The sequence below is a fragment of the Balaenoptera ricei genome, chromosome 6 (genome assembly GCF_028023285.1).
Source record: "Balaenoptera ricei isolate mBalRic1 chromosome 6, mBalRic1.hap2, whole genome shotgun sequence".
Lineage (NCBI taxonomy): Eukaryota > Metazoa > Chordata > Mammalia > Artiodactyla > Balaenopteridae > Balaenoptera > Balaenoptera ricei.
Window position 1 is genome coordinate 26,779,897 of NC_082644.1, and position 17,129 is coordinate 26,797,025.

A 17,129-nucleotide genomic window follows, 5' to 3' on the forward strand; every position below is an offset into this window, starting at 1 on the left:
GCTGAGAGATTCCGCAGTTTCCCAACGTTAGACGAAGCCGTCTGGTTTGTGAGGTCCGAGCGGTGGGCTGGCGTCCCGGGCTCGGCTCTGCTGGCGCCTCCGCTGATGTGAGCACGGGTCACCGCTGGGGCCCTGAACGGGCGCCCAGGAGTTGGGGACTTGCCGCCGAGGTTTATTGTTTCAAGCTGACTTTGAGCGCCCCTTGCTTTTGTTGTTTTGTTTTGTTTTTTTCTTCTTTTCAAAGAGTTTCTTACTGATTTCTTCAAAGGAAATCAGGAAACTCTACATGTTTAGATAAAGTTCTATCTATATCATAAGACCCAGGACTTCAGATGAAAAAGGTTTTATAGATAATCCTCCTCCTCTTGAAATATTTATAATAATCCAGGACATACCTTCTGGTCAATAATATCATCTAGATAAATACTATTTTTAGTTTTTATTAGTTATTCAGTACCTATGGAGTATTACATAATGCAGTGTAGTCCAATTTATATATGAAATACAAATTTAAATAACAGAATTTGGTGTATAGTGCACCTTTATTTCTTTTAAACATAGACATATTTTAAGAGGTGAACTTTATCAACTTTACATGGACATATCTTTTTGGAAGTGGAGTATTAAGTTTGAATAGAATAAAGGTTTACAAATGGATATTGGCTAATATATGCATTTATATATATATACATATGTTATAAAAATAATTTTGTTTTATTCTCTAAAACATCACATGCATGTTTTCACCCCGGGAATCATTCCTATGTAAGTCAGTGCCTTAAAATATATATGCTAATAAACAATATTCAATCTGCTACAAAAATAATTTAGTTAAATTTTTAAATGAACTTACCTTCTAGTTACATCATTTCAATATTTATAGATTATAGGAATGAAGTACAGGAAACTGAATTTTACCTTATAGGGAACTTGCATTCAGGAGCACCATCAATTGGAGCCTGCAATGATTGTGCAAATATGTCTAAGAAAAGAAGCATGCACTTAGATGCAGAAATTCTTCCATCTTACAGCTTACAGTGTTTAAGAAGTTGATCTATATGCATATATAATAAGAAAGCTTTTAAAAATATGCCTTTGAAATTCAGTTGTTTATACAAATATTTTTAGGACAGTAAGTTTGAAGAATATGACAAGAATTTAGAGCACCAGAGTGTTTTGTTTTTTAATTGCCAGGTGGTTAAACATCTTTGTCATAAAGCTACAGTAAAGGCACTCATGTGAAATGTACATGTGTGAGGTGTAAGAAGGGATCTCCTCTCTTGGTTACACTATTGCCAATAGCTATTTCAGTCTCGTGAATTCAAACATAATTGGTGGATGCTCCAAGCTTAGAGTCCAAAATCATCCACATGTTTTTGATTGAAATCTCCCAAGATCTTAGATAATACTAAAACAAGGGTGGGAAGATGTTATATGGAGAACAAATGGAGTACAAGTACAATGAAATGTGATTTTTCACTTGATGAAAGAGAGGTGAATTAGAAACTATAGAAGAGAGTGTACAAAATACCCCAAATAACAGCGATCTAAAGTCCCTATTAAAAGCTAGCTTTTCGTAGGATATTTTAAAAGAATCAAAAGAAATCATTTTTTTTGGTTTTAGTTCTTCAGCCTTTTTTTTTTTTTTTTTTTGTTCCTCTGTATGTGTTGTGTCTTTTATTTTCTGGATATTTTAAAGATTTTCTCCTTATCTTTACTCATCAGTAATCTGAGTATGATGTGCCCAGGCTTGGTTTTCTTTGTATTGATATTTATCATGTTTGGGGTTTTCTTTTTTTTTTTTTTTAATTAATTAATTAATTTATTTATTTTTGGCTGTGTTGGTTCTTCGTTTCTGTGCGAGGGCTTACTCTAGTTGCGGCGAGCCGGGGCCCCTCTTCATCGCGGTGCGCGGGCCTCTCATTATCGTGGCCTCTCTTGTTGCGGATGGAGCACAGGCTCCAGAGGCGCAGGCTCAGTAATTGTGGCTCACGGGCCTAGTTGCTCCGCGGCATGTGGGATCTTCCCAGACCAGGGCTCGAACCCGTGTCCCCTGCATTAGCAGGCAGAGTGTCAACCACTGTGCCACCAGGGAAGCCCCCGAGTTCTTCAGCTTTTTTATAAGATAGCCTCAATTTAAAATAATTACACTCATTAGTTTCACTCAGTAAGAGAATGCAATTCTATGCAATCGGTTTGTCAGACATATATCACAAAATAAAACAACCGAATAAAATAATTGAGCATCCCTTCTCCAAACCGTCTTCCTCTCTGTTGCGCTCATGTTCCCTCTTTCTAACACCTAATTTCTATCCGGGGCAAGCCGTCCACCTCTGGTGACGCTTTCTGTGTGAGTCCCCATAAACCAGACGTCCATCTGTTCTTTCTTTCTTTCGATTACTTCCGATGATAAAGCCACTCCTCTGTTACTGAGGTGGTGGCAACAATGGATATTTGTAGTGCGCTCCATCTTTTGTATGCCCTTCATTGAAGGCTGCTGAGTTGGTAGCTTCACGAAGGAGGATGCACTCTTCGGCATTTGTACGTGTGTGTTTGGGGAAGAGGGTTTTGTCATCGTTTTCATTCAAAAAGAAATGCTGACAGCTTCACTCCAAATGAATAGTGTATACTTTTCCATGTCATCAATATTGACATTTGGAAATCGTATTCATTAGTCCGTGATCTGGAAGGAAACTATTTTAATGGCTCTTGGCCCTTGCATCTGTGATTCTCTTGTCATTGAATTCTGTAAAAAATTGATATTAACTCTGAAATTTTATACTTTTAAACATTATTGACTTCCTGGGAAGAAGTCATATGTTAGAACCTTACAGCATACACTTCAGCTATAGAAAAACTGTTAAGTGCTGTTTATTTAATTTAATAACACAGATCTAGGCCATTTAATTTTTTAGCCAGATTTATTAAGATATAATTCACATATGATTATAACTCATCCATTTAGAGTGTAAAATTCAGTCGTTTTTAGTATATTCACAGATATGTGCAGTGATCACGACGGTTAATTTTAAAACATTTTTGTCACCTCAAGAAGAAATCCCATACCTATCACCCTACTATCCCCACAAGCCTCCTAGCCCTAAGCAATCACTTACTGCATTTTTGTTAAATCTCTAAAACCTTCATGAATCAGCACCTTGCTACAAATCTACAACTCTCTCTGCCACTATTTCTTTAATTAGAAACTTTTTTTTGAGCAGTGTTTGGTTTACAGAAATATTAAGCAGATATAGAGATTCCATTTATTCGATTCTCCTGCCAACGCCCCATTCCCTTTTCCCCAATTATTAACATCTTGCATTAGTGGTACATTTTTACAATTGATGAACCAATACTGATATATTGTTGTTAATTAAGTTTTACATTAGAGTTCACTATTTGTGTTGTACGTTCTATAGGTTTGGATAAATGTATAATGACATGTATTGACCATTACAATCTCATACATAATAGTTTCACTGCCCTAAAAATTCTTGTAATCTACCTGTTCATCATTCCTCTCTTGTCCCTAATTCCTGGCAACCCCTAATCTTTTTAGTGTTTCCCTAGTTTTGCCTCTTCCAGAGTGTTGTAGAGTTGGAAGAGTTTCTTCCATGTTATCTTCCAGAAGTTTTAGAGCTTTGTGTTTTATATTTAGGTCTGTGCTCTATTTTCACTTAATGTTCGTGAAAGGTGTAAGGTTTGTTTCTAAATTCACTTGTTTTTTTTTTTTTTGCATGTGGATGTCTAGTTATTCCAACATTGTTTGTTGAAAAGACTATCTTTGTTCATCATATTGCCTCTGTTCCTTTGTCAAAATCAGTTGACTGTATATGTCTTGGTCTGTTTCTGGGCTTTCTATTCAGTTCCATTGATCTATTTGTCTATTCTTTTGCCCATACCACACTGTCTTGATTACTGTTAACTTTATAGTAAGTCTTGATTTTGGGTAATGTTAATCCTCCAACTTTGTTCTCTCCCTTCAATACTGTGTCAGCCATTCTGGGTTTTTACAAACTTTAGAATCAGTTTGTCAATATCCACAAGATCACTTGGGATTTTGATTGGGATTAATTAAATCTGTAGATCAAGTTGGGAAGAACTGACATCTTAACAATTTTGATCATCCTATACGTGAACATGTATCTCTCCATTTATTTAAATTATTTGATTTCTTTCATCACAGGTTTGTAGTTTTTCCTCATATAGATATTACACATATTTTCTTCGACTTATACCTAAGTATTTCATTTTTGGGTGTTAATGATATTGTGTTTTTAATTTGAAAACCCAGTTGTACGTTGCTGGTGTACAGGGAAGCAATGAATTTGTATATGTGAAAAATGTATCCTGCAACCTTGCTATAATTGCTTATTAGTTCTCAAAGTTTTTGTTGATTCTGTGAGATTTCCTACATAGATGATCATGTCATCTACAAAAACAGTTTTATTTCTTCCTTTCCAATTTATATACTTTTAATTTCCTTTTTTTGTCTAATTATATCAGCTGTGAATTCTAGGACAATGTTGAAAAAATGTGTTAAGAGGCGATATCCTTGCCTTGTTCTTTTTTATTTATTTATTTATTTATTTATTTTTGGCTGTGTTGGGTCTTCGTTTCTGTGCGAGGGCTTTCTCCAGTTGCGGCAAGCTGGGGCCACTCTTCATCGCGGTGCATGGGCCCCTCGCTATCGTTGCCTCTCTTGTTGCGGAGCACAGGCTCCAGGCGCGCAGGCTCAGTAGTTGTGGCTCACGGGCCTGGCTGCTCCGCGGCATGTGGGATCTTCCCAGACCAGGGCTCGAGCCCGTATCCCCTGCATTAGCAGGCAGATTCTCAACCACTGCGCCACCAGGGAAGCCCCCTTGCCTTGTTCTTAATCTTACTGAGAAAGCATCTAGTTTCTCACTAGTAAATATTACATTAGCTGTAGGTGTTTTGTAAATTCTCATTATTAAGTTGCAATAGTTCCCTTCTATTTCTAGTTTACTGAACGTTTTTGTCATGAATGAATGCTGCATTTGTCAAATGCTTTTTCTGTATCTATTAATAGGACCATCTAGTTTTTCTTCTTTAACCTGTTTATATGATGAATTACACTAGTTGGTTTTCTTATGTTGAACCAGCCTTGTATACCTGGAATAAATCCCACTTGCTCATGGTGTATAATTCTGTTCATACATAGTTGGATTTGATTGACTAATATTTTGTTCAGGATTTTTGCAACTATATTCATTTGTCTGAATTTTTCCTTTTTTTGGTAATGCTTTGTATGCTTTTGGTGTTAGGATAATGCTGGTTTCATAGAATGAGTTAGAAAGTATTCATTCTAGTTCTATTTTCAGAGAATAAGCATACATTTTCCCTAAAATATTTGTTAAAATTCACCAGTGAACCAATCTGGCCCTAGTGCTTTCTTTTTGGCAGGTTATTAATTATAGTTTCAAATCCTTTAATAGATACAGGCCTATTGAGATTGTCTGTTTCTCCGTGTGTAATTTTGGTGCTGGAACAACTGGACAACTTCATGCAAAAAAAAAAAAAAATGAATCTAGACAAAGACCTTAGACTTTTCATATACATTAAATGGATCATAGAACTCAATATAAAATGCAACAGGACTTCATTAAAATAAAATAATCATAAAATAAAATGTAATGCCCCCGGTAAGCCTTTTGAGATTCTTAAATCATGTGTTTCTCCCTAATTATGCCTTAATTTCACCTGGTTTATACCTCTGCAATATTTATAAAAGAAATCTTGCATGTTATATGTACATGCCTATCAACTCCATTGGACTGTGACCTCGTTGAGGGCTGGTAGGATGTGTCATTCATCTTTGGTGCCAGTTCAACATTTGTTCTGGTACAAAATAGTAAGTAGAACATATCCTTTGAATTGAACAATGCAGAGTTTTTGTTAATTGAAAATTCAGTTTCACAGGCCTACAATTACTAAACGGTATAGGGACACAAAACTCTTTATAACTAAAACATTCACGAGTACATTTATGAAATCAGTGTCCTCTCAGCTCTCCTTTGCTCATCATAGTGGAATTGATCCCCACCCACCAGGTCAGGTGTTTGATTAGTTCTTTTTGATAGGGGAATGGTGCCAATAACCACTAATCAAAACAATTGCAATGAAGTTGATTGCAAGGGAAATAGTCCCATCAAAGGAGTATGATTAGACTTGGTAAAAGAGGGGCAAAGGGAAGGGAGAAGGAAAAGCAGAAGTGTACAAGCAATCTCCCCAAGTAAGGGGGAAGACCAAAAAGAAGGAAGAGTGGGGCAGTGGTGGAGGTTCTCCCCAGGTTCTCTGCAGGCAGACAGCGGGAACAAGCAGGGCAGGGAGGTGGTGGTGAGTAAGGACACCTCAGTGTTGTAGGTGTAAGGACACCTACAGTATGGAGCTGCAGGCTTAAACTTTCCAGAATAAATCTCAGCTTTGGATAGGAGCCTGTTATCAGACCCACCCTCAAATCACTAGGCACTAACTATCCTATGGAAAAGGGCAGAGTCCAAAATTTTGATTAAAAATAATATATGAGCTTAAAACAAATATAAGCCTATATATTTTTAACAGAGAAACTTAACATATCTACTAGATATTGGGAAATCTGAGCTCTTATGAACCCAAATAAAAGCAGGGAAAAGATAGCAGAGATACTGTTTGAAAGTGACCGGTGTTTTGGTGTGTATGTCCATGCAGGTAGCCCTTACTTTGTGTGCCCATGGTTTGTTGACTGGTGCACATTGTGCTACTCACAATTGCTCCTTGTCCAAGTATCATTTTCATAAATTAAACTCATGACTCTCATGCAAATGTAAAATGAGTATATGGCACAGATTTAATGAACCCATTAATAAGAGAACTGGCATGATGGTAGTGCTGATTCAAAACAACTAAATGGGGTAGAAGCTTTTCGAGTAGCTGGAAGAATTCTTAAATAGGATTACTGATTTTAGATAAAAAATAGCTAATGTTCTGTAGGGAAAATCAGCTAACATTCTGAATTTTGGAAATTGTATTTTCCATCAGAAAGGAATGATTTGCATCCCTACTGAACAGACATTATTTGTATTGCTATCTGACAGAAATCAAGGTACAAATTAACATCAACTCCTTCAGAATTACAGCATACCTTTATCAATAGTAAATAACAAGTTAAACAAAGATGCAAAGGTACATGCCTAGAGATTCAGATAATCCGCAGGCAGGCCTGATAATCAAACCCTAGCATAACTAAGAAAGAACAGGCAAAAGTCCCTTTAGTTTTTTTCAGGCTTTTGGATAATTTTCCTTAACACCATTTTACAAAGGTTTTTCTCTTCTGTATCTTACTGATGTCAAGGAGACTAGAATTACTGGGAAGGGTATTCTCAGATATAGTATCAAGTTATCCCATTGTAAAAAATACCAAAAACCAAAAAACTAATCTTGAAGCTATCCACATGATTAAAGAAAAACTATACAATTTTGAGTGAGAGCAGAAACTGCTCTTAGAAAGCATAGTATTAGTGAGTTCTTACAGGCTCCCAGGTAGCTACATCATCAGAGAGAAGGAAGCACCAGAAGAGGTATTTTACCCATGTTTGGTCAATACGAGGGAGTGCAGAATTGCTTTTGACACAGTCTAGAGGCTGACATTGATACCATGCCAGAGACCCGTAAGCATGTTGTGCTTTCTCAAAGGTCTTCTCTGTGAGCTGAGCTGCCTTCGAACTTAGAACATGAATTGTATGGTTTTACCTTGAACAAGATTCTGGAAATAGTTTATAAAATAATATCTGCATATAGGCCTCACCTTGGAGAGAGCTCATGACATTGCTGGGCACTGCAGTGCTGCTACCAGATACCATGAGAAATAGAGGCAGGACAAGACAAGGGAGGGTTGCTCAGCATAGATGACTGATGTGACCATTGTGATGATTTGACCAACTCCAAAGTTCATTCCCATGTCACCACTAAAACATTTTTTCCCCTTCATTGCTGATGTCTGAGAGGAAATTTCTTTCCTCTACCCTCTTAGGTTTATTCGTAGGGGCCTGCAAAGTAAACTGACAAACGACAGAATGATGGAAGAAAAAACATAAATTATTTTAATTAATATTTTCTGTGTGAAAGAGTCCAACAGGAAGGAAGTGAAACTCAAAGAAGTAGTTAGACTTGGGGGCTTAGATTCCATTTTTAAGAAAGGAAAGGGGGTTTGGAGGAAAGTGAGTAGGAAATATATGGGGAACCTGATGGGAGATAAGCGCTATTTTCATAAGGTTTGTTTATGTAGACTCACCTCAGTGCCCATTCTCCACCTTTGGTGACAAGAGTCACTCTCTTCTTCCTGGTTCGTGAGAGGGGGGCCCCGGTCTCAGGGAAAATTCATGCCCTGCTTTTAGGGAGAAAAGGGGAGGGAAGATTTCTTCCTGCATCTGCTGATTTTCAGTTGCTTTCAGCTCAAAACCATATTTATGCCAAAGTGGCATTTTTTGAGGTGGCATTTTTTTTTTTAATTTATTTATTTTTGGCTGTGTTGGGTCTTCGTTTCTGTGCGAGGGCTTTCTCCAGTTGCGGCAAGTGGGGGCCACTCTTCATCGCGGTGCGCGGGCCTCTTATTATCGTGGCCTCTCTTGTTGCGGAGCACAGGCTCCAGACGCGCAGGCTCAGTAGTTGTGGCTCATGGGCCCAGTTGCTCCGCAGAATGTGGGATCTTCCCAGACCAGGGCTCGAACCCATGTTCCCTGCATTGGCAGGCAGATTCTCAACCACTGCACCACCAGGGAAGCCCTCCCCAAAGATTTTTATTGTTCCTTTATAAACTTGCCCTCCCACCCCTCTTTGCTCTTCCCATCAACTGACCATTAGACATGATGCCATTAGACATCAGGTTAATTTGCATAGAGAATTTTATATAAATAGAGTCGTACAGTATATATTGTTTTTTGCCTGGTTTCTTCCACTGCATAATTATCATGTAATTAATCCACATTCTTGCACTTATCTATAATGTATTTATTTTTATTATCGACTATTCTACTATAGGGATTTACCACAATTTGTTTATCCTTTCCCTTACTGATAAATATTTGTGTTGTTTCCAGGTTAGGCATTATAAATAAAACATTTGCTGTCATTAATCTTTTTAATTTTAGCCATCTAACAGGTGTGTAGAAGAATACCATTGTGACTTTTGTTTGCATTTCCCTAATGACTATCATATAGAATAGCTTTTTATGTGCTAAATTGTGTTACATATATCTTTGGTAAAGTGTCTATTCAAAATTTTTGGCCACTTTTTCAAAAGGTGGGTTTTTAAATTTGCATTATTATTTTAAAAAATTAAAGTATAATGACACACAACATTATATTAGTCTCAGGGGTACACATAATGATTCAAAATTTGTATATATTGCAAAATGATCATTGCAATAATTCTAGTTAACATCCGTCACCATACATAGTTACAAAATTGTTTTTTCTTGTATTGACAACTTTTAAGATTTACACTCTTAGCAACTTTCAAATATGCTATACAGTATTATTAACTATAGTCTCAGTGCTGTAGTTGACATTCTAATGACTTATTTATTTTATAACTGCAAGTTTGTACCTTTTGATCCCCTTTACCTATTTCATGCATACCACCATCCCCCACCTCTGGCAACCACTAATTTGTTCTCTAAATCTATAACCTTGTTTTGTTTATTTGTTTGTTTCTGTTTTCCTTAGATTCCACATATAGGTAAGATCATATGGTATTTGTCTTTCTCTATCTTACATATTTTTCTTAACTTAATGCCCTCAAGGTCCATCCATGTTATCTCAAATGTCAAGATTTCTTTCTTTTTTTATGACTGAATAATATTTCATTGTGTATATATACATTTTTTTTATACATTCATTCATCAGTGGACACTTTGTTTCCATATCTTGGCTATAGTAAATAATGCTGCAATGAACATGGGGGTGCATATATCTTTTCGAGTTATTGTTTTTATTTTCTTTGTCTAAAAACCCAGAAGTGGAATTGCTGGATCCCATGGGAGTTCCAGTTTTAATTTTTTGAGTAACCTCATACTGCTTTTCACAATGGCTATACCAATTTACTTTCCCACCAAGAGTGCAGAGGGGTTCCCTTTATTCCACATTCTTGCCAATGCTTATCTCTTATGTTTTTGGTGATAGCCATACTAACAGGTGTAAAGTGATATCTCCTTGTGGTTTTGATTCCCATTTCCCAGTAATTAGTGATATTGAGCATCTTTTATGTGCTACCTGTTGGCCATTTGAATACCTTCTTTGGAAAAATGTCTTTTCAGATTCTTTGTTCATTTTTTAATTGGATTATTTGACTTTTCTGCTATTCAGTTGCATGAGTTCCTTACATATTTTGGATATTAACTCCTAATCAAATGTGTGGTTCGCAAATATTTTTTCCCATTCCATAGGTTGCCTTTTCATTTTGTTTATTATTTCCTTTGGTGCTCAGAAGCTTTTTAATTTGATATAGACTCACTTGTTTGTTTTTTATTTTGTTGTTTGTGCTTTAGGTGTCATATCCAAAAAAATCATTGCCAAGATCCTTGTTAAGAAGGATTTTTTTTATGTTTTCATCTGGGAGTTTTATGGAAGCCTGGTTTCAGGGCTTACATTCAAGTCTTTAATCTATTTTGTGTTAATTTCTGTGTATGGCGGAAGACACTGGTCTTGTTTTATTCTTTTCCGTGTGGTTGTCCAGTTTCCCCAGCACCATTTCTTAAAAAGACTGTCCTTTCCCCATTGTATATTCTTGGCTCCTTTGTTACAAATTAATTTACCATATACATGTGGGTTTATTCCTGGTCTCTCTATTTTGTTCCATTAATCAATGTATCTTTTTTTTATACCAATGTATATCATAGTTTTGATTACTATAGCTTTGTAATATAATTTGAAATCAGGGAGCATGATGCCTCCAGCTTTGTTCTTCTATCTCAAGACTGGTTTGGCTATTTGGGGTCTTTTGTGATTCCATACAAATTTTAGAATTTTTGGTTCTATGTATGTGAAAAATACCATTGAAATTTTGATGAGGATTGCACTGAACCTGTAGATTGCTTTGAGTAGTATGGACATTTTAACAATATTAATTTTCCCAACCCATGAGCACAAAATATCTTTTTCTTTGTTTCCTCTTCAACGTCTTTCATTAATGTCATAGTTTTCAGTGTACAGGTCTTTCACCTCCTTGGTTAATAAAAGTGTGGGCATCCTTGTCTTGATCCTGATCTCAAAGGAAAATCTTTCAGCTTTCCACCATGGTGTATGATGTTAGCTGTGGACTTGTTATATAAGCCCTTTATTATGTTGAGGTATGGTCCCTCTATGCCCATTTTGTTGAGAGTTTTTCTTAAATGGATGTTGAATTGTGTCAAGTGCTTTTTTTCTGCGTCTATTGAGATGGTCATATGATTTTTATCCTTCAATTTGTTAATGCAGTGTGTCACATTGATTGATTTGTGGATATTGAACAATCCTTGCATCCCTAGAATAAATCCCAGTTGCTCAGGTATGTGATTCTATTAATTACTGTAGAATCTTGTTTGCTAATGTGTTGTTGAGGATTTTTGCATCTATATTTACTGTTCATCAGGGATTCAATCTTTGGGAAAGAAATAGGTGATCCAAAATGATTAGGTTATAAAACATGTTCTTATTAGATTCTTGCATTTATTTTTATTAGTAATTATATGAGCCATTTATTGATTTTATTTTTTTGGCATCCTTTTCTGGTTTTGGTATCAGGGTAATGCTGGCCTCCTAAACTGAGTTTCAAAGTGTTTCCACTTCATTTTTTGGAAAATTTTGAAAAGGATTGATATTAATTCTTCTTTGAATGTTTGGTAGAATTTACCAGTGAAGTCATCTGGTTCTGGACTTTTTTGTTGGGATATTTTTGATCACTAATTCAATCTCTTCTTGGTTTGTTCAAATCTTATTATTGGGTTTTAAGAGTTCTTTATTATGTTCTTTATAGATACAAGTTCTTTATCAAATATGTTACTTACAAGTATTTTCTCCAGTCCATGGCTCCTATTTCGATTTTCTTCACTGTGAATGCTTTTTTCAAAGAGCAGACATTTTTATCATGATGAAGTCCAGTTGATTGATTTTTTTCTTTTATGTATTGTGATTTTAGTGTCATATCAAAAAAATATTTGCCTAACCCAAGGTCACAAAGATTTTCTCCTATGTTTTCTTGTAAAAGTTGTATAATTTTAGGTTTTACAATTAGGTCTACAATCCATTTTGAGCTAACTTTGGTATAAAGTGTGAGATATGAATGAAAATTTATTTTTTGTTTACACAAGGATCAAATTGCTCCAGGACTATTTGTTGAACAGACGATCTTTTCTCTACTGAGTTGCCTTTGTAGCACAAAATCAAAACTATTATGTCATGAGTTTTGCCCAAACCCAGTCAGATTCCCATCTTGAAAATCCACCTTAAACCATTGGAGTTCAGACCCCTAATCTTGTAAATATGTTCCCACAACTCCTGCTTCTGATAACTGCTAAGATTCTGCCAAGGTGGTGTTCTCACTCGCTGATGGAGGTTTAAAAAACTTAGCGGTGCTTCATGGAGAGATAACCAACTGACAAATTCCAACCCAATCTGATAATTTCTTTATTTTAAATTGAAATAATTATTTAAGAATGTGTTTAGATAGGAGATATTATACTTTATTAGGGTTCATTTTGTCAGGTGTGATTTCACAGGGAATATTTTTATCATAACTTAAGACTTAACTGTTGTGAAAAATATTTGACAGTAGCTTTTGAAAAGCACAATTAGTCAAATTTGCACTTAAAATTATAATTCTTTTATTTTTAAATTAGAACTGTTTATCCTTTAATATTTAATAAGGGCTTCATAGGAGTGCTTCTCACTTTTATTTGTTTATTCATACAAAAATTACTTTTGGGAAACATTAGTTTGTAACACTGCAACAAGAAACTACAGGAACTATAGGACTAAAAACAGTAACATTTGGTCACAGCAACTCGCGGCAAACATAATATAAACTACAGCTTAGAGACCACGGTGGTATAGATTAAATCTTTGGGATAGAAATGAGTGATCCAAAATGCATTAGGTTATAAAACATATTCTTATTAGATTCTTGTATTTATTTCTGTTAGTAATTATAAATATAAGCCATTTATTGAAGTCTCATGATATTTCTAGCCGTGACCATTTTCCAGGAAGTGTTTTTATAAAATACACGTGATTTTATTCTCATATTAAAAATGTGGATACTGAGGGCTTCCCTGGTGGCGCAGTGGTTAAGAATCCGCTTGCCAATGCAGGGGACACGGGTTCGAGCCCTGGTCTGGGAAGATCTCACACGCTGCGGAGCAGCTAAGCCTGCAAGCTACAACTACTGAAGCCCGCGCCTAGATCCCGTGCTGTGCAACAAGAGAAGCCACCGCAATGAGAAGCCTGCGCACCGCAAGAAAGAGTAGCTCCCGCTTGCCGCAGCTAGAGAAAGCCCACGAGCCCAAGGCAACCAAAAATAAAATAAATAAACATAAATAAATTTTTTAAAAAATGTGGATACTGAGATTTAGAGAGCTCTGGTGAGGAGCAGAGCTCCAACGCCTTCCTTGTCTCCTATCCTGTTGGGCTCTGTACCGTCTCCTTCCCTACGTCCACAGAGCCTCAAGTCTATTGAAACTGATTTGGTCCTCTCTCCTCAATGTCAACCTGCCTGTTTTCTTTGTTACTTCTTTGCTCTAATACACTACCCAGATCGTGGCTTGGAGGATTTGTATGCAGGGTTATTTACCATCCACAATTAGGAAACCCCTCCCCGTGTGTTCTTCCGTCTCTGGCCACGGCGTTGGCAGTAGTCTGGGCTCACTCTCACTTATCATTGGAGTCCTGGCGGCCGAGGCACTGTCACTCATGACAGCACAGCCTTTCTCCTTCGATACTTTCATAATCTGAAAATGAAATGCACATCTTTCACTGGTAGATTAGAAATAGAATTTTCTTCTCTACTTTTCGTTTGCAGACTAGGTTTTAAAGCCTCAAGTGACTGTGTGAACTTTATCTTGTCTCTGCCAGCCGTCTGCATCAGCAGCATGGGGTGACTTTGGTTGCCAGACCTTTCTCATGCTATCCACCCATCAAATGGCTTCAACCCAGGGTCCCAGGAGTGTGCTGGTTTCCTGAGGAACAAAATCCTATCTTCCAATAGAACGCTTACTTCCAGCTACTCACTGGCACATACAGAGTCATACAGAGTTTGTAAACCTAGCTTTTCTTCTTACTACTTGGAGATTAATCCTATAATGCCCTCATTCTTCCAGAACAATAGTTCTCCACATGAGAATTAAACAATTGCTTCTTTAAGCCACATTGAGCCACATCTGGCAGGAAATGTTGTACTGAAAATTGGAAGATCTAACTGGTGGCTGGATTTGACATCGCTGAGTCTTTTGTAATATCCTCTGCTTCATTTTGCTGAGAAATGAAAGTTTGCATTAGGTGGTCTGGAGTTGTGAAACACAAATGTGGACATATGGAAAAAATTCTCAAAGCTCTTTTTATTTTTCTTGAAGTGACAATATTGCCTTATGTTTAAATCCATTGAGTAGAATAATATTATTTATTTAAAAGCCTACATATTTTCAGCTTTATCATATCAGGCATGCCTATGGAAAGAAGCCTTTCATCAGAGAGGGGAAATAGTGAGTATTTAGAATGACAATTGTAATTTTAGCAGTTTAACTGGGACTTTTTAATTTTTATTATTTGGTTAAAGGGCCAGATAGTAAATATTTAGGCTCTGTGGGCCTGCAACTACTGAACGCTTCCACTGCAGAGTGAAAGCAGCCTTGGACTGTACTTAATGAATGGGTGTGGCAGTGTTTCAATGAAACATTGTTTAGACAGGAACAAAGCAGATTTGGACCTCATGCCAGTTTGTTGACCCTTACCCTAGAAAAAACTCTGAGTTTCACATTCTTTTTTTATATCCCCATGACCCTCCTTTCTAAAATCATCTGCCATCTGTATGGTACAGTGCAATGTTAAATAAGTTGCCAGATTTATATTTGTTGATTGTAAGTATGTCTCCCAAACTATATATTTATATGAAATTCAAATTTATCTGGGCATGGTGTATTTTACCTGGCAACCCTATCCCAGTGACCCTTTTCCCACATATTCCACCTTAATTTGGAGCTTGATGTCCTTCCCTAGATCAAAATCTTCTTTGGAAAATGTCTGAAGTTCTTAAAGATCAGCTGAGGGGGAATTTAGGGCCACACTGCCTTTCCTACAATTGCCTTTGTTGCATGTTAGGAACAATAATGAAGGAAAAGGAACAAAGTTTTTGTCTCAGGCTAAATACAAACACATCTGTACTTGTGCAAGAGAGGTTTGGTGGAGCCGTAATTTCCTTTCCATTCCCTGAACATCTGCCCTGGTCACAGGTTACCTATTGTTTCTAGGTAAGTGAATCCTGATGGAGTCAACATGGAGGACGATATTCAGAGAGGAGGGGTCTTAAAGGGACACCTATAAATTGTTTTAAATTTTAATGTTTGGTGGCATTATGATATGATACAGAAGAGAACCTACCTAGTACAGAGTAAATGCTTCAGTGCATACATGTTCATTATCATTCCCTAGTCCTTTAACATCCCAATTATTTCAATTCATTCAATGTAAAATATTCAAAGAAAAATTCTGCCCATATCCTCTGTACTTGCTTAATAAATAAGCATCATTAAAGTTAAAATTTAGAAGAATGAGACTATACAAGTCACAAGATCAAGGTATTATTTCAGTCATTCTAAACGATGTTGGTATTTGAGTTCAACTTACATTGCACGCTGGCTCTGAAAGGGGCAGAATTATTTTCCAGAAAATGTTGGCAAAGATCTGCCAGGCTGTGAGAAGTTGGTTCTCATGTACTCTGGGCTGTGAGAGAACACTGTGTCTTTTCCCATAAACACGAGGGAAGGTGAACGGGCTCTGGGGACTTCTGATGGGGAAGATAATGAAAGGTGCCTTCATACCTCAGCTGTTCAGCACCATTAACCTTCCCAGTAATTGAAACACACAAAAGGGGGTGGTAAGTGAGAGGCGTCCCTCTCGTCTATTACCTGGCAGGTACAATTACTTAAGCCTTCAAGTAAAGGAACGACTTTAGGTTCCTTTTCAACCATTCTTTACCAAAAAATCAACCAAAGCTTTTTGTTTTTTAACTCTAATGTTATAATCATTTCTTTCTTTTGATTTGTGCCTGTGGATTAAAGCATACCCAGCTCAATAAGGTGGGCATTTGTTATTTAATTAATGTAACTAATAAAGTCCACCATGTAGAAAAGGTTACAGCAACAAAAAAAAGAGGTCTTAAAGGTTTACCATAGGAGACCAATTTACGATTCAAAGTGGTTTTAGACTGACAGGCAAAAATAAGATTTCATTTTCCACATGGAAATGAAAAATACAAATGCAAAATTTTAATCTAGTTCAAGCTGAGGAATAACATCATATTGTAATTACAATACAAGGAAAATGAACCTAATCCTATAAGTGTGTGTATGGACATGAAGGAAACTAGTTTTCATCAGTTATGTCAATGACATAACAATAGAGCAATGGAAGTGTGTGTGTGTGTGTGTGTGTGTGTGTGTGTGTAGGGAGTTGTTATTAACACTTCTCTATGCGAATTATACATGTACATATAAGAATGTATTTCTGTGGTAAGACAAGAACATCTAGAAAAGCATTTTAAAAAGTAGTTATCTTTGCAAAAGCTAAAAGTTCCTATAATTAAAAAGCAAGTCATCCAGCTCATGTCACATACTCACAGTATCATCCAGTGGCATTTATATCAAAACTTGCTATTATAAGTTAGATTCTATTTGCTTTTGAATCTACTTGAATTATGCAGCCATTATTTGAGCTAAATTACAAAACTGTTAAATGTTTCTATTATCTAAATCAAGATGAAACAGAAAGATATTTCAAAGTTTCTGATACAATTTTTTTTCTTTTTTAAAGGGGAAGAGGAGGAAATGAGGAGTCTTTTTTTTTTTTAATTGATTGATTGATTGATTGCTATGTTGGGTCTTCGT

At 36.4% G+C, this 17,129-nt stretch overlaps 1 protein-coding gene across 5 annotated transcripts in view; it reads left to right on the forward strand.

The window, feature by feature from the left end:
• Nucleotides 1-17,129, forward strand: part of LOC132366901 (contactin-associated protein-like 3) — a 157,768-nt gene that overhangs the window by 39,240 nt on the left and 101,399 nt on the right. The gene's annotated exons all lie outside the window — the stretch shown is intronic.